The following is a 27,994-nucleotide window of genomic DNA, read 5'->3' as shown; positions in this document are numbered from 1 at the left end:
CCATCAAGTAATCAGGTAGCTCATAACTGTGGTTGTGGTGCAGGTTAGTTCACTCAGGTCAAAGGCATGATCCAAAACCAAAACCAAGTCCATACATAAATTAAATCCATAAGCTGGGAAGCTAGTAGAAAGCAGGTTCCTAAAGTCAAGAGGGAAATTCAACAACTAGCCAAGTAAATTGCACAAGCCAAATTTAAGAGCTGAGAAGATAAATCCAATAGCTGAATTGCCAAACCTATACTGTATTCAAAGTCAGCTGAAGCCAATAGCCAGTTGGAAAGTTTAGATCATCATGGGCAGTAAAGCTCTACCGCAAAGCACAGCCAGGAGAGCAGAAGGAATCGTTCTGAAGTTTCCATGTGTTTAGCTGCCCCAAGCATGCTTTCATTCAGTCCTTACGTTCATGAATAAAGTAAAGAGATCAGCAAGAAATCTCGCTTTGTGATCAGCTCCATTTTCTTCTCTTCTTCCATCATCAAACCTATTATTCCTAGACTATAAGGAAATTCATGGAAGTGTTGCCAGAGGGGATAGAATATTGTTTTTCATAATGGATAAAAATATATAATGCACTTTAAATACATAAAAAGAACATTTACCATTAAGTATGTTTCCCCTGATAGGGAGATACAGTAGATACTTCCATAAAGTGCTATGGGCAGTACTAATGTACCCAATTCCAGCGTCACATACCTCTCTTGACAGAAAAACAAACAAACAAACAAACAAAACAAAAACAATGACCTATCTCCCACTAACAGCAATTCAAGCTACTGTGGGAGGCTGGCCGAACTGTTATTCTTAAGTAAGCAGGACTTTTTGATCCCTTCAAATTATACCCCAATGTCACACCCCCCCACTGTCTACATAAACTACTTCTCTCTGCTTCTTCAGACTGGGGAGGAAAGGAAAAGAAGAGAAATCAAAGACATTGATGTGATTACATGCTTGACCCAACTACACATCCATGGGATGAATATCTCCACCGGAGGAATGTATCTCTGCAACCCAAAGCATAGCTTGAGAATAAATGGAGAAGAGCCTGAAGATCCATTCCTTCATTCAGCAGCTTCAGTTAACTCTACATGTACGATCAGTTCTGCTAAAACACTTGCTGTGAACACTCAAATTTGTTCCAGTGTGATTGATATAATTGGGAACAATTTGAGCATAACACAAATTTCACATTTGTTTATGTGTGACTTTGTAGGCAAGTAACACTAGGTAAATGCAGGAAACTGTACCTATTTGAACCAACCATCGGAATACACAACACACACACACACACGCATGCACTTCAAACATCTGCTCACTATCTGAGTTTATCGTGTGTTATGAACCACACCCACACACATCTGGTGTTACAACTTTCATCTATTTCAGATCACTTTTCTTCCATCACTTCCATAACTCACAAATTGTAACTCTTCCAATGCCCAATTCCAGAAACAGACCCTAGGTCTTTTTCAAAGTAAAGTGTCATATTCATTGAAGTATTTGTATACATTTCTATTATTTAACTTTGTATAACACTGTGCTACTATTTTATTTGGTTAACTCTCTTTTGTATGTCACTGATGAAGTTTTTGAGTGTTATATCCCTGGCCCCATTCTTCCACAGAAACCCTGTGGTTTTTCTTGCATGATTTTGCACATCACAGCAATTTTTAAGAATGTATATGTCACATTATGTAGCTGTATGATGGAGAAAGTAGATATTACCCAAGTAGTGTGTCCATGTAGGAACTCCTTCCTGGTATTACTTAGGAAATTTATGCTTTTCTGAATCTCATATCTCAAGAAAAATCAATTGATAAATTGGGAAAATAGGAGAAAATATTATAATTCTCCTGTGAGAATCAAAACTTAACAACTAACTTAGAAAGATTACTGGCTCTAAGGAATCCACTGACACATGGAACTAAAAATCAAGATTGGCATTTCAAGGAACTGGACGAAAACTACATGGAAAAGAAAGGTCAAGATCTAACTTGTTGGTCCCACTTATAGCTGTTAACCATGTTGTCACAATGTGTATGTATCGCTGTCTAGCTGCTTACATGAAAGTTTAATATTTATTAAGCACAAGTTATGTTTGAATTAAAATAAATATTAATATGTTTATATAGACAGTATAGTTTATGCAAATCCTATGAGTGGTGTTCAAAGAAATAAGTTTTGGACAAAAAATAAATCCTTAATTGGCAATTCACTATTTATGCTGCTAGGAGACACAGATACTGTTATTTGAACACTACATGTTAATTATGTTACTGGTGTTTTCCAGTGTTTGATTATTCATTATAGGTCATGTATTCTGGTAAGAGATACTAAAATATTTCTTAAGCTACCTGGTAAAAATTCTTAATAGCAAATAAATAGCATGAGAAATATTAGATACGTATTTTAAGAATAACCTATAATTTTAGGCATAGCTGAAAATGCCTATAAATTCTGATTTTTCATTCCACAACCTTGAAGATTAATACCTGTTTGGAATTTGGAAATGCTAAGCCCAGGCATGGTCCTTGGCCACAATGAAGCATGAGTTCTGTGAAACCCAAATGACATGTTTCTCAGAGATATGTTATGGTCTTGAAATCTGGGCTTCAATGTCCCAGGAGCCATATGCCACATCCCACAATTGTTCTCATATTTTTTTGGCCAGTTATCTGAGATCACTAGGGTTAAAATTCCAAGATCTGTTTGTTACAATGTATTATGGATATGCATGTATGGTGGTAGGGTGTAGATGGGAAACCTCTGAGCCTTCCTCTCAGTTTTGTTGTGAATCTAAAGCTGCTCTAAAAAGTAAAGTCTAGGGGCACCTGGGTGACTCAGTTGGTTAAGTGTCTGCCTTTGTTCGTGTGTGAGTTTGAGCCTCACATCGAGCTCCACACTGTTAGTGCTTGGGATTCTCTCTCTCTCTCTCTCTCTCTCCCCAAAAATAAACAGAAAGAAGAAAGAAAGAAAGAAGAAAGAAAGAAGAAAGAAAGAAAGAAAGAAGAAATAAAGAAAGTCTATTAAACACACACACACAACTTCAGGCTTGAGATTTAACAACACACACACACACACACACACACACACACACACAGAGATCAAAATTATAAAAATTTCTTTGCTCTTTTAAAAGAGCAGTTTCCCTTGACCCATAGTCCCAGTCTCAGTCTAAATGATGGATGGAGGTTTCCATTTCTCACTCACAAACACGCATCCAGCTCTTTATCAGTGCCCCTTAATCTCAGAGGAAGGAGGCATTTCTCAGCAAGGCCTTTTTGAGGCTCACAAAGGCTCAGCTGCCATAAATCAAACATTGGTGGCATCAGTGGAGTCGAGGAATAGTGCCACAGGTAACATTTTCCTGACCTTCCTGAATGAGTCAAGTCTAGAGTTTAATGAAATGAAATCTTTGTGGGGAACATGGATAAGACTGCTAGAGTAGTTCTCTCTTAAAGTGACTTTCAACTGGGCTGTGAGAAGTCTAAGCCCCTTCCCCAAATCCAGAGGCAGAAGCAACCTTCATCCCCCACCTAGAGAGACAACCAAAGGAAAGGTGTGTTCTAAGCCCAGAGCTGTGTGCAAAGTTGACTAAAACTAAGAAACCTTTAAGTCACTGGGGAAAAAAAATGAAACAAAAAATAATAGTGACTTCAGGAAGAAGGAAACCTACTTCTATCTCCTGGGCAGTCCTTTCCCTCCACAGAGAAAGTGAAAACCTATCATTGGTGATGAACTGAGAACAGGGTAGCATGGTCTGTCTTTAGTACTCTGGATTCAAAATTGACTTCTCTCCAACTTGCAGATGAATTAAGGTGTGAGTGAATGGACAATTGTTGTAGTTGTTTGTATGGTGCAATTATCTGGAGATATGTCAAAATGCAGACTATACACCCATTGAGTTGTACTTAAATTTCAAAACTCTTATCAAACAGTTTATTTGTTTTTGCTTTTTAACCAAAAGATAATTTTGATCCTGGATTAAGGATTAATGAGGTACAGAGACAGAGGGGGCTTCTATAAAAGAAATTTTATTTTTTTTATTTTTTCTCCCTTCTCACTACCTGGAAAATATTAAAAGAATGAGGAGGAAGATAAAGAACCTGTCTAATGTCTTTGACACTACCACTGGTGAAGAAAGGAGTTCCTATTCTCTCAATGCTCTTTTCTTCTAAGGTTTACTGGGCAGGTCCTAATGGTTTTACTGGGTTTGTAAACTAAATATTTCTGAAGTTGGAATAGTCCACCTTGGGAAGACTTGCTCCAAGTTTTTATCTTCTATTGTGGGTATGTTCCTGACCTACAAACTCTATACAAATGGTTCCAGATGTTGAACTCTGTGTGTGGGTACGAGAGTTCTATCTGCCTTTAAGTTTTGATAAAGACTCTCTATCTGACTAATGGTTCTTGGTGACTTTTACAAATAATTTTTCTCTGGGTACTCTCTTGACTCCTATCTACACTTAACTTCTCTGTCATCGTATATACCTATAGAAGAAATTTATATTAATCTTGAAGAAATCATCAGCTCTTTTTGGAATGCCTCCTAAAACTTTTATGTACCAAAGTTCTATGGACAATATTGATTTTACTGAAGACTTTTTAAGAGAAATAGAGAAAGAATATCATGTCACTGGTTCTATATTCTGCCCCACACAAAAATAAGATCCTCCTTTTGGTAAATTCTTCTCTTTTGCTTATTTGGATCTCCCTCTTCCTCTTCTGGCTTTGCCTGACTCCTCTTCCTTCTTCTACCTGTAGCCTTCCTTCTTCTGGATGTTAGGGACCTGTATATCACTTGGACTTGTCTCTACTCCAGCACATGCTCTCCAACTCTCCTTTTTGAAATTATTCATCTTTCCCCAGAAAAGAATTTTCATACTACTGCTAAAAAGATAAAAATTTCTTCATGTTAGCTCTGATTTATTTTCCTTCCCAATTGGTGATACTTGGCCATAGAAAAAGAAAAAAAGATTAAAACTCCAGTCAGCAATTTGAGGCACAGATCTGTGTCTGGAAACTAATAATTCTCTACTCATTGACTTTAACACAATTTCCCAAATCATAAAATTAGTAACTATTGCAAGAGATAATACACCTAAACCAAAGGAAAGAATGACACATCTGATGTCTACTATAATAAAAAATAATATTTAACAATCAAAAACCCAACCATGTGATTTATGAAATGGAAGCTTCACCAGGGCTTTTTAAACTCTAGGGCCTAAGATTTGAGTGTACATTTTGCTTTAGGGTTTGGATTTAGTTCACAAAAATTGAATATTACTGCTAAAGCTTTTGAAAAGTTTTTGTTTGTTTATTTTTTCTCTTGAATTGTCCCTGCGGGACTGAATATACCAAGTGAAAATTGCTCATTTTATTGGCCAGCATCCACATTCTCTTTCTACAGCAATATTACTTTGATTTCTCTTCTCCCACTTTTTGTCACTGTTGTATAGAAAAAGATTGACAAAGGTAGTCCCTGGTTGATCTGAGCCACTTTGCCTAGCCCAGCCCCTTGGCCACAGGGATTACTTCAGATATTAGCACATAATCTAGTCAGAGCTGATGAAACTTTTGCATAGGCTTTTGGGAAAAAGAAACACTTTCTCTTCCTCAGACCATAGTAGAATGAGTGTCTGCTTTAACCACCTCAATTCTATGAGGGGAACTAGGCTGTGGATAAAGCTACCACCTAGAGGTAGCAGAACTGACATATGTCTGCTGGACACTTGATCTGAACCCTGACTCTAGCTATTCCCAAGGTTTTTCAATTATGAACCAAGAAATACATTTTTGGCTTAAACTACTTTGAGTTTCTCTTGCTTATAACATAGAGTCCTCACAGATAACAAGGAAAGTCTGTAGCACCTAAGAAAAGAATTCATTGTTTTCTCACTCATTTATTTTTAAGTGTTTACAGTTTGCTTATTAAATACCAGGGATTTGGAATAAAAAACTGAATATCACCCAGTCCTTGCTCCTCAAGGAGGGTAAAAGAAAGGTGTGAAATGACATAATACAATGCAATATGGACGATAGAGGAAGGTGTTATAGGAAGACAGAGAACAAAGAGACTAATTCAGCTGAAAAGTATCAGTAAAGATGATTAGCAGGCAAGGAAGGGACATTCTAGGAGAAGCATATTGCATGTGCAAAGGCCCATTGGCATGAGGCAGTATAGATTTTCTGGGGAATCGCCAAGAGTCTGTTGTGGCTTACATATGGGTTACTATGCTAAGCACAAACAGCTGTGGCTAAAAAAGGAGTGTTGGAACCCAATTGTAAAGGGCTTTGTACATCTGGTCATCAGAGGATGTTATGGTCAGACCTGAATTTGAGAATGATGCAGGCAACATCCACAAGTGGCCCGAATCAGTTTCCTTTGTCTAATCCTCCTGAAGCTACCTGACTCTTGGAGCTCCTCACTGGAGCTGGAGTTACCCTTGTAAGTAGGCCTCTCCCATCTCCCCTACTCCACTGCCAAGAGGGATTACAGGTGGATGCTGACAGTCTCCTGTGCTATTGTGCACTTCAGATATTCATCTGTGCTCTGGAAAATGGCTTGAAAGTCTCCATGGAGAGTGCAGACAGAAAGGTCAACAATTATGCAAAATGAATAATGGGCTTGGAGCAATCAGGCCACACAGCTGCTGCAATGAATTCTCTGAAACCCACCTGCCAAGTGTCTGCATCTCTGCCCAGTGGCCCAGCCAGGCATCTGCAGCCAAGCACTTAGCTAACTAGTATTCCTAGACAGCTAGGGGAGATCCCAAATGGGAGCAGAAAAACCAAAGAGGCCACAGCTCTGAGGATGGAGGAACATCTTCTTAAGTCTTCCTCTTAAGTCTAGTTAATGATCTGTTCTCGAAGGTGAGGGGCTAAACAAGGAATGAAGAGACAAAAACCAACCAGGGACCAGCCAAGCTTCAGCCTGCAGCCACAAGTGCCTGAGGCAGCTTTTGTTCTGGGAGAACACCACTTAGCCACAGCTCCCCTGTGAATACCAGTCAAGCAGAATAACATTGTTGAGAGCCTACTATGTGAAATATGCTGGGGAAATGTAGAGATGAATGCATAAAGACTCTTTACTAAGTAAACATCAGCACTCCAATCAGGGTTTCTGGAGTTCTGCCAAAGCCCCAGAACAAGAAAGGGCCCACCTTTCTATGCCACTTTCATTTGAAAAATTTCCCAGGCACTGCTAATGACCAGTCCAGGAACCACACTTCGAGAGCCACTGTCTAGACAGCAGACAATTAAGAACACAGCTGGGAAGCCAATTAGGTTTTTTAAATCCTGCCTCTTCCAACTACAACCTGAGTAAACTTGGGTAACCTCATTTATAGAATTAGGACACTAATAGCACCAATTTCACAGGATTGTCCTGAGTTAAATGAGTTAATACATGTAAAATGCTTAGAACAGTGCCTGGTACATGATCAGAAAAAAAAAAAAAAGTTAGTTCCTGTTAAATCTTAGCTAATATTGCATCATTTAATTCTCCCAACAAGCCTGTTAGGTAGATCTGCTGCCCATTTTATAGATGAGGTAGCTGGGGCACAAGGGCTGAAATGTGTTGCCCACAGCACAGAGCTGCTAAATGACAAACTGGAAATGAAGCCCAAGGCCCCAGAATTGAGAGGTAACACCTTTACCCTCCACACAGTTCCTCCCCAGCACCTAGAGCAGCATAGTGTCTCCATGAAGCCCACAGGCAGGTAAGCTTTTGGGAGGCAGGACCTTGTTAGCTTGAACCCCTGATGTATCCCCAGGTCTTTGCACAGTACTCAAGTGGGAACCATGCTCTTCTGTCTTTGACACCTTCCCATGCTTCCTCCAGCCACAGGCCCATCACTCCTGCTCTGTCAGAAGCCCTGCCTTGCATGTGATTACCCTGAACCAGGTCAGGAAGTCTTCTGAAAACATTTAATGGCAATAGGCTAGATGGTATACATACATTTTCTTATTTAATCTTTAATATAGTTCCATACGGCAAGTACTGTTATTATTCCCATTTAACAAATGAGGAAATTGAAGATTAACAAAGTTGACCTAAGCTTTGCAGTAAGTGAATGAGGATGCCAAGGCAGAAGCAGCTCTGAATGCTTCCCAAGTTTTTGTCCTTTCTGCTTCCATCATCTTGCCTCTTTAAAAGGTATGAGAAGTAAAAGATTGAAAGGGAGCACTAGAAGTTAGGGCTTAGAGCAAAGGACTTGAAATGCCCCAAATGTGGTTTTATCTCTTTGACAATTTAGGTCAATTTCTCTGGAAAAAAAAAAAAAGAATAAGCTTGAGAGAATCCACATCATTCAGGTACAGATGCATTTGCAAATTTACTCTTGCCAATTTGAAACAGGAAAAAGATATGCAAGTCCTGCTCTCATGTGGGTGGCTTTTATGAGAAGAGGGAGGGAGACTTTTATGAAAAGAAAGGCAGAGCTGCAGTCGCTTTGACCCCTTATCCTTAAAAATAAAAAGGAAGAATAATCAAATGTACACTGAAAATGTAACAGCAAACAAGCTCCGAGGTGACATTTGGACTGTGGTTTTCTTCCGGCTGTGTGACAATGATTGCCTGTTCAACTGGCTTTTCCCAAAGCCAGAGAAAGGTCTCTTAGCTAAAATGTCACAGTGCATCTTATTTTCCATTTTCGGCTAGTGTTCCAAGGGAAGACTAACACCCCATCTTGCCCTCATGCGCTACCTTGAAAATAACAATAGCAAAGCACAAAGAAAGGTAAGAAAGAAGGGGACAGTTTGGAACCAGCTCAAGCTCTCTTACTTTCATTTGCAGTATGGTTACTCTGGATAGGGAAGAGACAGGGGAGCTGAGAGAGTAGCTGTGACATAGTCTCCAAGTGAACACTCCTGAGAAATCCCAGCAAAGACATCTGATATTTTTAAAACATTTTCTTAAAGTTTATTTATTTATTTTGAGAGAGAGAGACACTGAATGCATGCCAGCAGGGAGGAGGCAGAGAGAGGGGGAGAGAAAGAGAGAATCCCAACAGGCTCCACATTGTCAGCTCAGAGCCTGACTGAGGACTTGAACTCACAAACCAAAAGATCATGACCTGAGCCAAAGTCAACAGTCAGACACTTAACAAATTGAGCCATGAAGGCACACCTAGAAACATCTGACCTTTTTTGGCACAACCATGTGATGCTCTGGAAAGTGACTGTTGGACTTACATTTAAAAGATTTTTATTGCCTAATTTAGTGGTTATTATTAAAGGTCCAAAGAATCACCATCATTCGGTGACCTGGAGGTTTGAGTCCTGCCTCAAAGCAAGGCATGATATGATCCTCCTTTCTAACACTACCCTCTCTCAATTTGAACATTCAGGGCCACATGTAATCTGCCCCCTGCCAACATCTCCAGCCTTCTGTCTCATTATTCATTCCCTGTTCTCTCTATGTTCTGCTGTTGATTTTGTGGTTTCATTATTACCAACAGAGGATCCGCCCATGGGGTTCCTTCTTCCTAGAATGTCCTTTAAACACTCCACACCCACCTTCCAGTACCTTCAGCTCTGTAACTCCTACTCATCTATAACCTTCATGGATCTGGAACATGTTGCCTAATCTCATGTGTTTGTGGTCAGAGAAATATAGCCAGGAACCAAAACGTATTTCCAAAATTACTCAAGTTTTTCATCTACATAATAAACTCTGGTACTGTTATCTTCTTCCAACAGAATTATTACAATGGCCAACCAATTGGTTAACACATATGTCAACTTCCCCTGTTTCATTCCACACCCCATGCTGCCTGTCACTGGAGTGATCTTTCTGAACATGAGTCTTACCTACTGTTTTTGAGTCTTATTGCCCAACTACACTAAACACATTTCAATCTCCAGATGTTCCATTTATTCCCATATGCCTACATTTTTGCTTTTGTGCTTTTCCTGAATTGGATTAACATCCCCTTTCTTTGCCTGTCCAAACCCTAATCATCTTCCAAGACCAGGTTCAAATATTTCCTTCTTTGTAAGCATTTCAACATCAGATATTGTGACCTTCTCCTTTGTTGTTTCTGTTGCCCTCTCTTATAGGGCTTGCAGTATAATTTCCAATACTGTTATTTGTTTGTATGTCTTCTTTTTCCATGAGAGGAAGAGCTCCTTGAAGCAAGGGTTTCTATTTACTCATCCTTGCGTCTATAGAGAAGTGTTTTCTATAGTTGGTGCTCATTATATATTTGCTGAACTTAAATTCATGTAACATTTTAGTATTTACATTGTAGTTTCACATACATTTACTTATTGTTCATTCTGACAGATTTATGAGATATGTAATATTATCCCAATTTTAAGATGAGAAAATTAAGGTTCAAAAAGTTAAGTGATTGCTCTGAGGTGACACAGCGTGTAGGTGGCTGACCTAGACTTGAAGCCAATTACTCTTGCAGTTCTGAACGTCAGTGGTTCCATGATTTTATTCAAAATTGTATGCTGGAAAGGAGACAAGAATAATTATTTCACTATAATCCTTGCATAGAAAAAGAAGGCTGGCAAATACTCTTCCCTTGTTTGCAAGGTTCTATTAAGCCCCCACTGGAAATTAACACTATAAACATTAGCTCCAGCAACATAACGTAACGGCAGCTTCTTTTATTATCACTGTTTAAACATTTGGATAGTAAGCAAGTACACCTCCTCCAACATATGTTCAGTCAAACATATATTCTCTGAAAAATTTATGGGGTTATCTTTATTAGGACTTATTTATTCTAATGCCAAAAAGTATAGAAGATAATGAACAATGCTAACTGTGGAAGAACAGTTTAATTATGTAGGTCAAAAGAGTCCTTAACCAGATAACCACAAAGGCTCAGTAGCACTCAAAAACCACTTTACAAAAATGGGGGGAACTGGCCTAAGGGTTTGCATATTATCTCCTGGCATATTGAAATGAGAGCTGACTACTTAAAACTACCTTAGGCAAAGATCTTCACCTGTGCCTTGACAATGACAAAATCAGCATAATAAAGAACATGTTGATGTATGAAAAAAAGTATTTTTTTTTTTTGTAATCTGCAGATCATTTGAAACCCATCTCTGCCCTTACCATCTGGGTGACCTGGGACAAGTTAGTTCTTCTTTCTGAGTCTGCTCCTTCTTATCTTTCCATGAAGTGGGCATAATAATATTGAATTCACCTGAATGTTTACTACTAAGAAGATTAACTGATAAAACCTATGTGACAAAAAAATTCAGAATATAGTACATACTCAATTAATTAAGATGTATTATTCTCACTACAGTTGCATAGGGATATAAACCTCTCCTAAACAGGGGTTTCCAAGGGAAACTGTGGGGAAGTTACATTTGAGCGGATATATTCATTCTCTATTTCTATTCCAGACTCTGTTAATTCTCATTCTGAAACATCCTTTGGATTTGATTTTCCTGGTCTCTTAAGAACAAATGTCCTAGTATCTCCAGGCACTCACTTCTGCTATATTAGGAACAGAGATATTCAAGATAAGCAGAATGGAGGAGAGAAGCAGTTAAATTACAAAAGATATAAAGCAAAACTATGTACCAAGAGATGGGTTTTCTCCCCTTTACCTCTTACAATTCTTCCTATTCAACTTAATCTAGGTCCAACTAGACCAGTATTTCTCAACGGGAGGTGATTTGGTTCCCTTGGGGATATTTGGCAATGCTTGGAGACATATTTGGTTGTCTCACTGAGGGGTGAAACTGGTATCTAAAGGATAGAGTTCAGAGATGCTGCTAACCAGCCTGCAGTGTGTAGGGCAGCCACACCCACAACACCCACAACAAAGAATTCTCTGATCCAAAACGTCATTGGTACTGAGGTTGCAAGACCTTGAGAGAACAACTATGATCAAACTGGACATGGAAAGAAGTAAAAGGCCTTGATCCAATCGAAAAAAAACTTATTGGCGAGTTTTGCTCTAGGTGTAAAGACCTTTACTAGGTCCTAGAAAAAAGTAATATGAGAGGTTCAGAAGAGCTTGAAAGCAGATTTGGCAGTTGGGGGTGGGCATTTATGTGGAAGGTTCCTGATCAGGATACTGCCTTAGAATGAGATTCACAGGATTCTTTTACGATAGGATAAAGTAACCGTTTGTGTCAGAGAGAGTTTGTAAAAATTTCAGGTTTTAGGGAGTAATTAAAAGAAGTCTTTATATGCAAATTAGCAGCTACACTTAGCTAGAAGCTATCTCTGGGTAGAATTGCCCAGAGGGATAACTTTTAACTGTTTTAAACATTAATTGGAAAGTTAGCTGCTTCTGACTGGGAAATAAAAGGACAAGAGGTTTAGTTTGAGGTTATCTTCATTGTTTGGGGGACCAAGTTGTAGAATTTATTTTTCTACACTCTAATCCCCAAAGCTGTAATGTGATGCTCTGTTTTTTCTTTAGCTTCTATCACATTAAAAAACAAAACAAGACAAAACAATGTTAGAAAGGAGTGGGAAGTGAGGGGAGGGCTAAAGAGCAGGAAGTGAGCCTATTCCCCCCCTGGGAGTTCTTTCTCCAGGAAAAGGAAGAGGCCAAGAAAGATTTTAAAGTGAGATAAATAGCCCAAACTGCCTTTCTCATATTCCCCAAAGTTTTCTAGCTTGAGAACACAGCACCAAGGTGACAGCCATACTGCCACCATCACTAATAGCTTGTTGTCTTGGTTAGGGAAGAAGTTTGGAGTTAAGGAGTAGGACCTTACAGCCATGAATAAAAGTTCAAGTTTTAAAAATGCCAACGGTTGTTCTCAGAGAGCTGACATCAAATAGGCAAGGTGTAGCTGGTCATAAAGCACATTGCAGAATCACGTTTGGGACAGTGTTGGACATAGAGTATCTGAAAACCTACAGTATCTACAATGGACACAAAAAGGCAAAACACTGCTGCCTTCTGGGCTTTCCCAGCCAAGCATGGCACATGAATGAGGAGGGGCTTATGGGACCCGGTTACGGGGGCCACAAAAGTGTGGCAGAAGGGCACTTGGATCTAAGCAAACATTAGTAGAATTGACTTAAGCTGAACTGGTGCACAGGTCATAGGCAAACAAAACCCAGCAATGGGACAGACATCTTCTGCTGGATTGGGAGAGAGTCTTGGGAGGAGAGTTAGGGCCCCTCCTGCTGCAGGAAGATCAGCCTGATCAACTCTCCAACTAGCCACTGATCACTAAGGACTGGTGGAGGAGGGACGCCCACAGAAGCCTGAGATATTAGGGTGCTGAGTGAGACCATATCTGGAGACAGGAATTATTAGATGGCTGGGACCCAGAAACTAGGCAAACAGAATAAGTGGGTGAGGTATTGTGTTCACTGATTTAACAAACATTTATTCTCAATACTGAGGAACACAATCAGACCCATAGAGGACTTCACAGAACCCTAAATCTATTGGGTGCTGGGGAATCCCCAGCTTCTGACAATAGGAGGATGTTAAAAAAGCAAACAGTATAAAGAGATCTAGCAGTAAACCACTGTCTAATCATGGCCGATGGAAAATCTTTCATGTTAATTGAGCAACTACCATATGAAACCCACAAAACAATTCTATAACCTTATTACAATGACTCCATTATACTGATTAAAAACACTGAAGCTCAGAGACATTAAATACAAGTTTTCACAGGTGAAGAGCAGCGCAAGGAATTCAACTTGCCTTTACTTTCAAAGCCTGTTCTTTCCTTTCTCTGCATTGAACTGACACCATGGTCCCCGCCCCCCCTCCCCCCCTTCCCCCCCCCCCCCCCCCCCCCCCCATAAAGGCCTCAGGGAAGCCTAGAGGCAAATGATAGGGACTCACTTAAGGAATTTTATTTGGGTATAGGATTCCAGTCCTTGACGCATGAGTAGGAAGGGCCAACCCCAAATTTTTATAGAACGAGGACATCATGTAAAGAATCAAGAGTCATTCAAGAATGAGGGGATAAGTCATGGTCCAGTTACTGAGTGAGCCCGGGGAAAGCCTGCAGAGGGGCAAGAGTAAAGCTAAGGCACCAAGCCTCCTGGCCTGGGTCTTACATTCCACCTGAGAGCATGATTATCTAGGGGTGCCAGATAAAAGACAGAATGACCACTTAAATGTGAACTTTAGATAACAATTTTTTTAGTATTAGTAATTTAATATCATAACACGTATTTTTAAATTGTTTCTTTACCTGAAATTCAAATTAAACTGGACATCTTGTATTTTTATTTGCTACATCTGGCAGACTTAGTAATTGAGTTCAGACTTATGCTGAGCCACAGATGAAGATGAGGGACCCCAACTATGAAGGAAGTTGGGGTATAAGAACAAGGAACCTAGGAGGTAGCTATTGAAATAACACCTCCATCCCCATTTTGTTAACAAAAAGTTCTCCACCATCACAGTTTAATAATTACAAAAAGAAGACACTTGGTAAAACTACATATGTATTCTTAATGATTATAAACAAAACAGAACAACAAAGTAACAGAAAAAACCACTGATAGAATAGGAATCAATCTGAACAATAGTCAAATCATACCTGGAATCACTATGGAGGAGGTCTGTGCTGGAGCTTTTGGAAGTACAAAGACAGGGAGTCTTGTCACTGCACAAATTATACTATGCTTTTTCTACTGAAACTATACTCTTTGGTGGTTTGGCTGTAGTGATATTACAAGTTAAGTGGATTTTTGCAGGCTGCCTAGCTGACAATCATATATGATGTTCTTTCTATGAGGAAATGTCTTCCAAGTTCCCTTCAATGATCTTACAAATGAATTTTGACAATGTGCTGGTAAGTGGGGTCTCTCTATAAAACATTGCAGAATCTGGTGTGTGTTCCACTGTCCAGCCCCCTCCCAGGCCGGCGTCCTCTAGCTCAGCCCACTCTGGTCATACTCTCTTCTTTCAGTCCTAGAACACCACAAGCTCCCACCTGCCTAAAAGCATTTGACAAACTATCTACCTCTGTGGAACTCTCTGCCTCTGGCTTTCTGGCATGGCTCCTTCTTTTCCTGCAAGTGTCCCTAAACAGGTCTTCCTTAATAACTGCATTACCCAGTATCACCCATCTAAGAATCTTGAAAATTACCTTCATTTTTTATGAATTTATAAGTTGATACTGATTGTCCCCACTAGAATATATAATTTCAAGGGCAAGCACAAAATAGGTTTTTATAAAATGACTACCATGTGTAAAATGAATGAATGAATGATCTGATGAGTTAGTGAGTCAGTGAATGAGTGCTTGTATCTTTGACCTACAAACTATGTTTTATTACTAATTTATGATTAAAACAAGATCTCATCTTATCTTAACATATCTGAATTGTATTCAGGCATGATCAATTTACCTATTCATTTGCCTTTCCTTCATTTGAGCGCCCGTTGTGTAACAGACACTGTGTATATTCTGTCCTCTTGAACTGTGACAAATCAAATTCAACTCAAAGTAAAATCAGAAAACATGAAACATGATAGCAAACATCACAGGCTATGTATGTATCACAGGTCAACAATGTATTTTGTATAAATCAATTCCTCTTCCCACATACATTTCACAAAACCCAAGTTCATTAATTAGAACTTTTGCCTCCAGCACGAGGTGCTTTCTGGCTCAAATTTGAAATCCTTTCCGAAGATGGAATTGCCATAAAAGGCTTTAAGGTAGAAATGTACAGAACGGAGGAAGAAATGTTCAGATGAGAGATGAAGAGGAAACAGAAGGCAGAGTTCCAAGCAATTGTTCTATCATTTGCTAGCGCCAACCTGATCAAACTGGCCACCTTCCCCAAACACTCTCCACCATCACAGAACCTGACTTTGCTCCTTTCTTCCTTCATGTTGGTTTCATAGCAACCAATGAATGTACTGAGTGTCTCTAGCCTAATTTGTAGAAGTAATTTGTGCTTCTGTTCTCCCAGCTTTTCTAAACCTGTTGGTCCTCAAGTGCTCCTTCTTAGAAGAACTGTAATGGCTTAGCTCTAACCGCTGTCTGCTGACTTCAGCCTTCCATCAAATAAAGCTTTTTTTTTTTTTTTCCTTTCTGGTAACCTACCTCTTAGAGAAATCAGTCCTGGATAAACAGGACTGACCTCTTAATCTGCCTCAGTCTTTATATCTTTGAATAGGTGATTCAGAAAAGAAATGAAAAAGAAAATTATGGAAAAGCAAGCGAAAAGGAAAAAATAGAGTTGCTGTCAAGGTCACCAGCGTATTTTTGGTGCAAGATCGCCTTAGGTGAAATTATTTCAATTTACCAATTTGCAGAGATAAAAAATATCCCACTGTGAGAACCACAGTATTCACAGTAGTGCGTGGCACTGACAAGCTACACCATATGATAAAGCAAATTGAGATCAGGCATTTGCAAGACCATTTCATGGTGGGGGGAAAATCATGGGAAGAGTTATAATATGGTTAATGGCATTGCAAGGCTGATCTCACTAATTTTACAATTCTCTTTTACGCATAGGTTATCATACTAATTAGCTACATCTGGAATATTTGTCATTTTAATAGAGCAATTTTGCATTTCCCTTTGCTCTAGTTCTGCAGCCTCCAACCTGATGTTCAGAGGTTCCAATAAGTTTTAGCACATCAAATGCTCTGGATGATTTGAAACAAGTCACCTTGGAGTGAGAAACTTTGAAGATGGTATGATGGAAAGAAGCTTGGAAACCACATGTGTCAATTCCAATGGCAGTATAGATGTCAGCAATTAATCTCTGAAAGTGTTTCATTAAAAATGGAAATACAGAAATACCTGATGCCTTATTGTAAGGATTAAAAATAATCTCTCTCACATGCCTAACATACAATTCAGTGAATGGTCCATATATAGTAATAATAAAGCATGTTTCCTTTTTTTTTTTTTCTGTTCTTTTAAATGGTTACAAGGTTCATGTAATTAGTCCTAGTAAGGAATCATAGAAAGTTCAAAGATATTGGTAAAAATAACTTCATATCCCAGAAGCTTTAAACCATTCTTTTCCTTTCTACTCTTCTGGGGTAAATCAGAGGCTTTGCAAATAATGGCAATGTAATAGAAACTGATGCTTCTCAAAGACATAACAGAAGAAGCCAACGATTTGCCATAATGAGAAACAGAACCTTTAGGTGAGAAAATAAAAATCACTGACCTTGGTTTCAAATCCAGCACATGTTTAAATATGTTACTATGGCCTGGACACTTTATAAGAAACTAGATCTAGGACCTATCTTTTAATCACATGTACATGTAGATGAGATGTGTCATGGAAATGGAAGAGGTAAGAATGCTAGCCTATAAACCTGTATTGTAATCTGTACAGTTTTCTACTAATATTAGATATTATTATTGCTGTTATTGTTGTGATTGTTAAACTATAGGTGGAATCTGGGAAATCTGCCAATGATAACAATGATTATTATTCCTAAAGCACTAACAAAAGCAGAGGGAGAAAAACTGCAAAAATATGGTTAACTTACATAAAACTCATGCCAATTAATGTTATAACCATCTGGAAAGCTTATCATTTATCCTTAATACTTTTCTCCACAAATTAATACTAGCATGTAATCTGAAAATGTGATATGATAAAGTAGGGGCTGAGCTAAATTCTTGACAATGATTGCTTATTAAAAACTTGAAACTTTATTGCTGCCTCATTCTGAGAATCTCTGCCTGTCTCAGTACAATGTGGATATCCAAAATCTCTCACCTCTATCTTTGTTTCAGATGTCTCCATCAGATTCATATTTTCCTTTTCTAAGAAAAGTGGTTAACCAATGTCCCTTTTCCCAAACCATTAATGCATATCTCCTTACACTAAGATAATGGACAGACCTTTAGAAACATGGCACAGAAACAAAAGGAGTAAATCCCAAATGGAGTGTTCCAGGATAAAAGGAACCACCCTACATTCTAAGTAGAATGGAACTAACCACTGGACACATGGATCCTTTATGATTTTGTCCCTTACTACTTCTGCCTCACATATTTGAACTCTCAGGTCCTGAGAGGCATCTTCCCCGTTTCTTCTTCCTGACACTTGTGCAGACCCCCAATGTTAGAACATTCTTTCTCCTCTCTCTTCAGCCAAGTAACTCTTTTCTATCCTTCACATTTCAGCTTAACTATTCCTCCAGAAAACCTTCCCAAACTACCCTCTACCACCATGGACCACTGCAACCAAGACTGGTTTTGGTATTCCCTCTATGCACTCCCATAACAACTATCAGAGAAACTTTAGATGACCTGGTAACAAATCTGTTTCTTTTTCTAGACCACACTGCTGAGAGCAAGGCCTGAATCTGCCTCACTGTTTTGTTTGCATAGAGCAAGCACTCAATAAATATTAGTTGAATTGATTAATTTTAGGAATCCCGTCTTGAAAGCATTCACAACAGATAAGCTGATTCTCCAAGAGTACAAAGCAAATTGTTCATCATCCAGCTAATTTCAATGATGTAACCTACCTAAAAGGATAATTTGGACTTGAATTACAGAGTTTGCTTTTGATAAAACTTATCAGCCATCACCTTATCACTACTTTTCTTTGCTGTGTAGACACTGCTCTGACATTATCTTTTTATGATTTAGTTTCTGATCAAAACAGCAACAACCAAGATATGAGAGCAAGAATGTGCTGGCTCTGCCATTAACCTTGGTGGCTTAGCTGACACCCCCAAGCCTCCTGTGCTCAGTCACTGTCAGCCCTACCCTAGTGTGTTCCAGGGAGGATGATGAATGAAAGAATGCAAAGGTCCAGAGTGAACCCATGGAGCCATCCATGGGACTGTTGTGGGGATAAATAGGAGTATTTTTGCAGCTAAATATTGTTGGCCTTCAACATCACAACCTCTTCATATTCTATCACTTCCCCTGAAATATTCACATTGGCTTCCTCTGTTCCCCTATGGGTCTGAGAGGCAGGCCAGCTCTCTGTTTAGATTTTATAACCCCATTCACAAACTCCTGCTAACCAAACCCAGAAGGTCAGTACCTTTTGAACCCAACTTCAGCTACTTCCCTAGCAGGCCAATTAAAGAGCCCACCTGCTGTAGATTGTGTTGCCTCCCAGAGTATGATCACATATGGCTTCTTTAAAGGGGTGGTGGGGGAGTGATGAATGGCAAAAACACATGTTTATACTTAAACCTGTTATGCATAAGAGCTTTCAACTCTTGGGTAAGAGAGTTTCAGTGGGGTAATGTGTGTGTCTGCTGCCTGTAAGAATGATTGTCTGTCAAGTGGCTTTGCAGACTGCACAAATTCCCTAAGGGGAGTAGGAAAAAAACAGAGGGATTGTAACTTGGAAACCAGAACAAGTTGAGGATTCATTCTCACCTTGTGACATCTGCAGTCTGGGAAATGGGAAGGCTGCAGAATGATCTCATTCACTTGAAGCTTGAGACTCACACCTCCTCCCCTGCTCCTCTGCCTATCATCTGTCTATTTTTAAAGGCAAGGAATCTGAAATGTACCTCAAAATCTTCAAGTGATGATTGCAAAAGCTGAAGTCCATTGTCCAATGAGTGGATCTCCAGAGAGGAATTTTAGCTTTGCTTTCTGTGTATTCCAGAGCATGAAGGAAAAGATGAGAATAGCCATTTGAGAACTGCCATTGGGTTTATATCAGTTATTTTGAGTACCTTCCCTCTGGGCCCTGAGAGCAGGCACTTTGGTCAGGGGCAGAGGGCACGTGGTCTTTTTAACTAATGCTGTGAGCCTAGTAATCCTAAGTGGATCATTGTTAGCTTTTCCTTCTCACAGGAAGTTCATCTCAGTATTTTGCATGAAGTGTGTACTTTGTATAAATACCCAAGACCTGCAACTGAGACAAATCTTTAGTTTCTGCTACCAAATCTATAAGAAAAAAACACAACAGCTTTACCTTATGAAAAATGCCAGCATGAGGAACATTGTAGGATTTAACAGATCCACTTTTCCCCCACTTAATTTTGAAAGCAGCTTGGAGTCTGTCCTCATAATGAGACAAGTATTTGTTAGGGGTAAAGAAAAACATTAGAAAATTCTAAATAGAAGGTTAAATGAATGAGTGAAGATGGGGAGATAGAGTGCCTTCCATTCCCCAGCTCTTCCATTTCCCCAGATCACTGGCTCAAAGTCTCAGCCTATGGTACCAATGAGGTCCAAGAATGTGTCTATAGTCTATAAAGCAGAGGGACTGAGTATGGAGGGAGTGGCTGATCTTTAAGGCAAAGCTTCCCAACTGCTGTGCCATGGCACTCTGATATATGTCAAATAGGTCACAAGTGTGCCAAGATTTTCACCAACCCTCATGGTGACTGGGCACAGTCTCGTACAGCAAGAGCCTCTAGACTAGAGATTCCCAGCCTCAAGCATGCTTCTCCGTTTATTCCAATGTGTTGTAAAATGACCTTCATTTTATACATTTGCCATGATGTGAAAAAATGTTAGAAAACACTGGTTTAAAGTCTCTTCCAACGCTGTTATTCAATTATTCCCTTGAGAGACTCCTTTTCATGGAAACCAAACCAGATTTCTTGTGACAGAGATAACACAATAAAACACTAGGGAAATAAAGAGGAAAGGCAAAGGTTCCCAGTTAACTCTCAGGAAGATTCCAAGTTGAGTGGGCACCCTGCACTCTATAGAACAAGTAAATTGAGAAGCCCATGTTCAGTAGAGTATGGTTGTTCAATTACAGAGAAGAGACCATTTGGATGCAGAACTATGTGGATACTTATACTTTCCTTTGACACAAGCATCAGGAAACTGGGTTTCCTCAAGAAACAAGAACTGTAGGAAATGAAAGAACCAGACCAAATGAAAAGAGCTGCAAACACGAGGAGCATTGCAAGAACTAAGAATGGGAAAGTAGCTTATTCCCAGTAGAATTATACCCCTGGTGGGAAAAATGGTGCTTCCTGCCATAAGCAAGAGGAACTACTGTGAAAATGGAAGAAGAGACACCAACGCAGAAAAGCACGTGTAAAGAGTTGGAAAGTTCACATATGTACCAAAGGGATGAGGTAAATTCAGAACTTCGGAGGCCTTCAGATCAACACTAGCCATAACCTCCCCAAACAAAAATGCTGAAGACAAAGAAAATATTAACTCTGATTATTATATGGAATTTTTTTCAATCTCTGTTTATTTGTTAAGTATTTATAGTCTGGCTCGATTTTAAGTCATGTATACTCATGTATACTATGGCTCGACTTTAAGTCATGTATACTCAAAGAAAAAGGAAAAATGTAAATGAGAAAAAAGTTAATACTACACAAAGAGATTGTCTTTCTTAATATTGCATGGATAACTAAAATCTAATTAACCATTTCCCTGTGTTACTGGCCCCTGAGATGTCTTAAACAATAGAAATTGACTGGAGGCCCAACAGAGTTCCAGGCAGGGCTTTACTGGACCCTAACTCCAGCACAAGGGAAGCAGCACAAGGGAAAGTGTCCTCAGGCTGGCTTTCTGAGGAGAGGCCAGGGAGAGTTTTTTTAAAGGAACTTAGATGGGAAAAGGGTGATGCCTAAGCATGTAGAGACAGGATTTATTAGCACCTGCGCACTTAAAGGCCATGCTTCTTGGTGCATTACATGTCTAATTAACATGTTAAATCTCCACCCTGAGTGCAATTTTTACTATTATAATGAGGGGAAAAGACCTTGAAAGGTGAGCGCTGGGTCCATCTTGACACAGACTGCCTTCATCTGGCTTTTGTGAAACTTTGTAGTAAGCTTCCTTTCACTGAACACTCCCTCTGCACTCCTGTAAGATATGCTTTTTTTTTAATTATAATTTATTGTCAAATTGGCTTCCTACAACACCCAGTGCTCATCCCAACAAGTGCCCTCCTCAATGCCCATCACCCACTTTCCCCTATACCCCACCCCTCATAAACCCTCAGTTTGTTATCTGTATTTAACAGTCTCTTACGGTTTGACTCCCTTCCTCTCTGTAACTTTTTTTTTCTCTTCCCCTCCCCAATTGTCTTCTGTTAAGCTTCTCAAGATCCACATATGAGTGAAAATATATGGTATGTGTCTGTCTCTGACTGACTTATTTCACTTAGCATAATACCCTCCAGTTCCATCCATGTTGCTGCAAATGGCCAGATTTCATTCTTTCTCATTGCCAAGTAGTATTCAATTGTATATATAAACCACATCTTCATTATCCATTCATCAGTTGATGGACATTTAGGCTCTGTCCATAATTTGGCTATTGTTGAAAGCACTGTTATAAACATTGGGGTACAAGTGCCCCTATGCATCAGCACTCCTGTATCCCTTGAGTAAATTCCTAGCAGTGTTATTGCTGGATGGTAAGGTAGATCTATTTTTAATTTTTTGAGGAACCTCCACACTGTTTTCCAGAGCAGCTGCACCAGTTTGCATTCCCACCAACACTGCAAGAGGGTTCCTGTTTCTCCACATCTTCGTCAGCATCTATAGTCTCCTGATTTGTTCATTTTAGCCACTCTGACCCGTGTGAGGTGGTATCTCAGTGTGGCCTTGATTTGTATTTCCCTGATGATGAGTGACATTAAACATCATTTCATGTGTCTGTTGGCCATCTGGATGTCTTCTTTGGAAAAGTGTCTATTCATGTCTTCTGCCCAATTCTTTATTGGATTACTTGTTTTTGGGGTGTGGAGTTTGGTGAGTTCTTTACAGATTTTGGATACTAGCCCTTTGTCTGATATGTCATTTACAAATATCTTTTCCCATTATGTGGGTTGTCTTTTAGTTTTGTGTATTGTTTCCTTTGCAGTGCAGAAGCTTTTTAGCTTGATGAGGTCCCAATAGTTCATTTTTGCTTTTAATTCCCTTGCCTTTGGAGATGTGTTGAGTAAGAAATTGCTGCGGCTGAGGTCAAAGAGATTGTTTCCTACTTTCTCCTCTTGGATTTTGATGGTTTCCTGTCTCACATTCAGGTCTTTCATACATTTTGAGTTTATTTTTGTGAATGGTGTAATAAAGTGGTCTAGTTTCATCCTTCTGCATGTTGCTGTCCATTTCTCCCAGCACCATTTGTTAAAGAGACTGTCTTTTTTCCATTGGATATTCTTTCCTGCTTTGTCAAAGATTAGTTGGCCATACTTTTGTGGGTCCAATTCTGGGTTCTCTATTCTATTTTATTGGTCTATGTGTCTGTTTTTGTGCCAATACCATGCTGTCTTGATGATTACAACTTTGTAGTAGAGGCTAAAGTCTGGGATTGTGATGCCTTCCACTTTGGTCTTCTTCTTCAATATTACTTTGGCTATTCGGGGTCCTTTGTGGTTCCATACAAATTTTAGGATTGCTTGTTCTAGCTTCAAGAAGAATGCTGGTGCAATTTTGATGGCTATTGCATTGAATGTGTAGATTGATTTGGGTACTATTGACATTTTAACAATATTTATTCTTCCAATCCATGAGCACGAATGTTTTTCCATTTCTTTGTATCCTCTTCAATTTTCTTTATAAGCTTTCTATGGTTTTCAGCATACAGATCTTTTACATCTTTGGTTAGGTTTACTCCTAGGTATTTTATGATTCTTGGTGCAATTGTGAATGGGATCAGTTTCCTTATTTGTCTTTCTGTTGCTTCATTGTTAGTGTATAAGAATGCAACTGATTTCTGTACATTGATTTTGTATCCTGAGACTTTGCTGACTTCATGTATCAGTTCTAGCAGACTTTTGGTGGAGTCTATCAGGTTTTCCATGTATAATATCATGTCATCTGCAAAAGTGAAAGCTTAACTTCATCTTTGCCAATTTTGATGCCTTTGATTTCCTTTTGTTGTCTGATTGCCAATGTTAGAACTTCCAACACTATATTAAACAACAACAGTGAGAGTGGACATCCCTGTCGTGTTCCTGATCTCAGGGGGAAAGCTCTCAGTTTTTCACCATTGAGGATGATGTTAGCTGTGGGCTTTTCATAAATGACTTTTATGATGTTTAAGTATGTTCCTTCTATCCCGACTCTCTCAAGGGTTTTTTAAAGAAAGGATGCTGAATTTTGTTAAATGCTTTTTCTGCATTTATTGACAGGATCATATGGTTCTTATCTTTTCTTTTATTAATATGATGTATCTTATTGATTGATTTGCAAATATTGAGCCAGCCCTGCAGCCAAGGAATGATCCCACTTGATCATGTTGAATAATCTTTTTATATGCTGTTGAATTAGATTTGCTAGTATCTTGTTGAAAATTTCTGCATCCATATTCATCAGGGATATTGGACTGAATTTCTCTTTTTTTGCTGGGTCTCTGGTTTAGGAATCAAAGTAATGCTGGCTTTATAGAATGAGTCTGGAAGCTTTCCTTCTCTTTCTATTTTTTGGAACAGCTTGAGAAGGATAGGTATTAACTCTGCTTTAAATGTCTGGTAAAATTCCCCGTGGGAGGCCATCTGGCCCAGGACTCTTATTTGTTGGGAGATTTTTGATAACTGATTCCATTTCTTTGCTGGTTAAGAGTCTTTTCAAGCTTTCTATTTCTTCCTGTTTGAGTTTTGGAAGTGTGTGGGTGTTTAGGAATTTGCTCATTTCTTCCAGGTTGTCCAGTTTGTTAGCACATAATTTTTCATAGTATTCCCTGATAATTGCTTGTATTTCTGAGGGATTGGTTGTAATAATTCCATTTTCATTCCTGATTTTATTTATTTGGGTCCTCTCCGTTTTCTTTTTGAGAAGCCTGGCTAGAGGTTTATCAATTATGTTTATTTTTTCAAAAAAACAACTCTTGGTTTAATTGATCTGCTCTACTGTTTTTTTTTTATTTTATTTATTTTTTTGGATTCCATATTGTTTATTTATGCTCTGATCTTTATTATTTCCCTTTTTCTGCTGAGTGTCTTTTCTGTTCTGCTTCTATTTCCTTTAGGTGTGCTGTTAGATTTCGTATTTGGGATTTTTCTTGTTTCTTGAGATAGGCCTGGATTGCAATGTATTTTCCTCTCAGGACTGCTTTTGCTGCATCTCAAAGTGTTTTGGTTGTTGTATTTTCATTTTCATTTGTTTCCATGTATTTTTAATTTCTTCTCTAATTGTCTGGTTGACCCCTTCATTCCTTAGTAGGGTGTTCTTCAAACTCCATGCTTTTGGTAGTTTTCCAGACTTTTTCCTGTGGTTGATTTCAAGTTTCATAGCACTGTGGTCTGAAAGTATGCATGGTATGATATCAATTCTTTTATACTTATTAAGGGCTGTTTTGTGACCCAGTACGTGATTTATCTTAGAGAATGTCCCATATGCACTTGAGAAGAATGTATATTCTGTTGCTTTGGGATGAAGAGTTCTAAATATATCTGTCAAGTCCATCTGATCCAATGTATCATTCAGGGCCCCTGTTTCTTTATTGATTCTGTGTCTAAATTATCTATCCATTGTTGTAAGTGGAGTATTAAGTTCCCCTGCAATTACCTCATTCTTATCAAAAAGATTGTTATGTTTGTGATTGTTTTATATACTTGAGGGCTTCCATATTCGGTGCATAGACATTTATAATTGTTAGCTCTTCCTGAGGGATAGACCCTGTAATTATTATATAATGCCCTTCTTCATCTCTTGTCACAGCCTTTAATTTAAAGTCTAGTTTGTCTGATATAAGTATGGCTACTCCAGCTTTCTTTGGACTTCCAGTAGCATGATACCTAGTTCTCCATCCCTTCATTTTCAATCTGAAGGTGACCTCAGGTCTAAAATGAGTCTCTTGTAGACAGCAAATAAATGGGTCTTGGTTTTTTATCCATTCTGATACCCTATGTCTTTTGGTTGGAGCATTTAGTCCATTTACATTCAGTGTCATTATTGAAAGATATGGGTTTAGAGTCATTGTGATGTCTGTAGGTTTCATGTTGTAGGGATGTCTCTGGTACTTTTTGGTCCTTGCAATATTTCACTCAGAGTCCCCCTTAGGATCTCTTGTAGGGCTGGTTCGGTGGTGATGAATTCCTTTAGTTTTTGTTTGCAAAAACCTATATCTCTCCTTTTATTCTGAACAACAGATTTGCTGGATAAAGGATTCTTGACTGCATATTTTTTTCTGTTCATCAGATTGAAGATTTTGTGCCATTCCTTTCTGGACTGACAAGTTTCAGTAGATAGGTCTGCTACTACCCTTATGTGTCTAACTTTGTATGTTAGGGCCTGTTTATCCCTAGCTGCTTTCAGAATTCTCTCTTTATCCTTATATTTTGCCAGTTTCACTCTGATGTGTTGTGCAGAAGATCGATTCAAGTTACATCTGAAGGGAGTTCTCTGTGTCTCTTGGATTTCAATGTCCGTTTCTTTCCCCAGATCAAGGAAGTTTTCAGCTATGATTTGTTCAAGTACACCTTCAGCCCCTTTCTCTCTCTCTTCTTCTTCTGGAACTACTATGATATGGATATTGTTCCGTTTGATTGTGTAACTTAGTTCTCTAATTCTCCCCTCATAATCCTGGATTATTTTATCTCTCTTTTTCTCAGCTTCCTCTTTTTTCCATAATTTTATCTTCTAATTCACCTATTCTCACCTCTTCCTCTTCAATCAGTGCTGTGGCCACCTCCATTTTATTTTGCACCTCATTTATAGCATTTTTAAATTCATCATGACTATTTTTTTCCCTTGATCTCTGTAGCAATAGATTCTCTTCTGTCCTTTATGCCTTTTTCAGGCCCAGCGATTAATTTTATGACTATTCTAAATTCTTGTTACATATATTGCTTAAATCAGTTTTGAATAATTTGTTAGCTGTCTCTACTTCCTGGAATTTCTTTTGAGGAGAATTCTTACATTTTGTCATTTTGGGTAGTCCCAGTGGTAGCTCCATACTGCTGGGCACTTCCCCTGTGCTGTCCAGAGAAACTTGTGTTGGTGGGTGGGGTTGCAGTCAGATGCAATGTCTGCCCCCAGCCCACCGCTGGGGTCACAGTCAGACTTGTCTGTACCTTATCTTCCCCTCTCCCAGGGGCAGGACTCACTGTAGAATGGTGTGGCCCCTGTCTGGGCTGCTTGCACACTCCCAGGCTTGTGGTGCTGCTTCAATGGGATCAGGCCAAGGGCGTATCAGCCAGGGTGGATCCTCAAGTTGCACAGGGGCAGTAGGGGCATGCTTAGCCAGCTTTGCCCTCAGTGGTCCCCTGCAGGAGGGGTCCTGCAGCACCAGGAGGGAGGCAGACCCATTGCAGGGATGGATCCACAGAAGCACAGCATTGGGCATTTGCTCTGTGCAAGCAAGTTTGGTAATGGAAACTGGTTTCCTTTGGAATTTCGGCTGGGGGATAGGAGGGGGAATGGCACTTGCCAGTTCCTTTTTTCCCCTGCCGAGCTCTGTGTTTCTGGGACTCAACCACTCTCCCTCCCGGTGTTCTGTTGTCCTCCCCACACTCTGAGAGCAGAGGTGTTGACTTTTAATATTGCAGATGTTAAGTCCCTCTGGCTGTCAGAACTCACGCAGTCCGGCCCCTCCACTTTTGCAAGCCAGACTTCAGGAGCTCTGCCTTGTCTGGCGGGCTGCCGCCCTACCCCCTGGCTCCCTTCCTCCAGACTGTGTAGCATGCACCACCTCTCTGACCTTCCTACCCTCTTTCGTGGGCCTCTTGTCTACACTTGGCTCCAGAGAGTCTGTTCTGCCTGTCTTCTGGCAGTTTTCTGGGTTATTTAAGCCAATGTAGGTTGGAATCTAAGCAATCAGCAGGACAAGGTGAGCCCAGCGTCCTCCTATGCTGCCATCTTCCAGCTAGTCTCTTCTTTCCCATTTTAAATAATACAAGGACTTAGGAATGCTTTCATTTCAAATTTCTCCCTTTTCTTCCATGTTGTTTTTCAGTATTTTGGTTCCATCTGAGTTTTAATAATTCTTTCCGTAAAATGAGTATCTCCTACAAGATTTATATTTTTGCAGTTAAGACTTATTAGATTTATTCATATGTTTACAATTGTTTTGCTTATTATCTTTTCTTGCTTGCCACTCCTTTTGGGTTTATTACTTTTTTATCTTCTTTTTTTTTAATTAAAGAGCATCTTTTAGTAATTCCTTGTTAAAGTCTAAGGCATAGCTTCCCTTGAAAACT

Source organism: Leopardus geoffroyi, chromosome D4 (assembly GCF_018350155.1).
Source record: "Leopardus geoffroyi isolate Oge1 chromosome D4, O.geoffroyi_Oge1_pat1.0, whole genome shotgun sequence".
Classification (NCBI taxonomy): Eukaryota; Metazoa; Chordata; class Mammalia; order Carnivora; family Felidae; genus Leopardus; species Leopardus geoffroyi.
Note: the sequence above shows the minus strand (reverse complement) of the source record.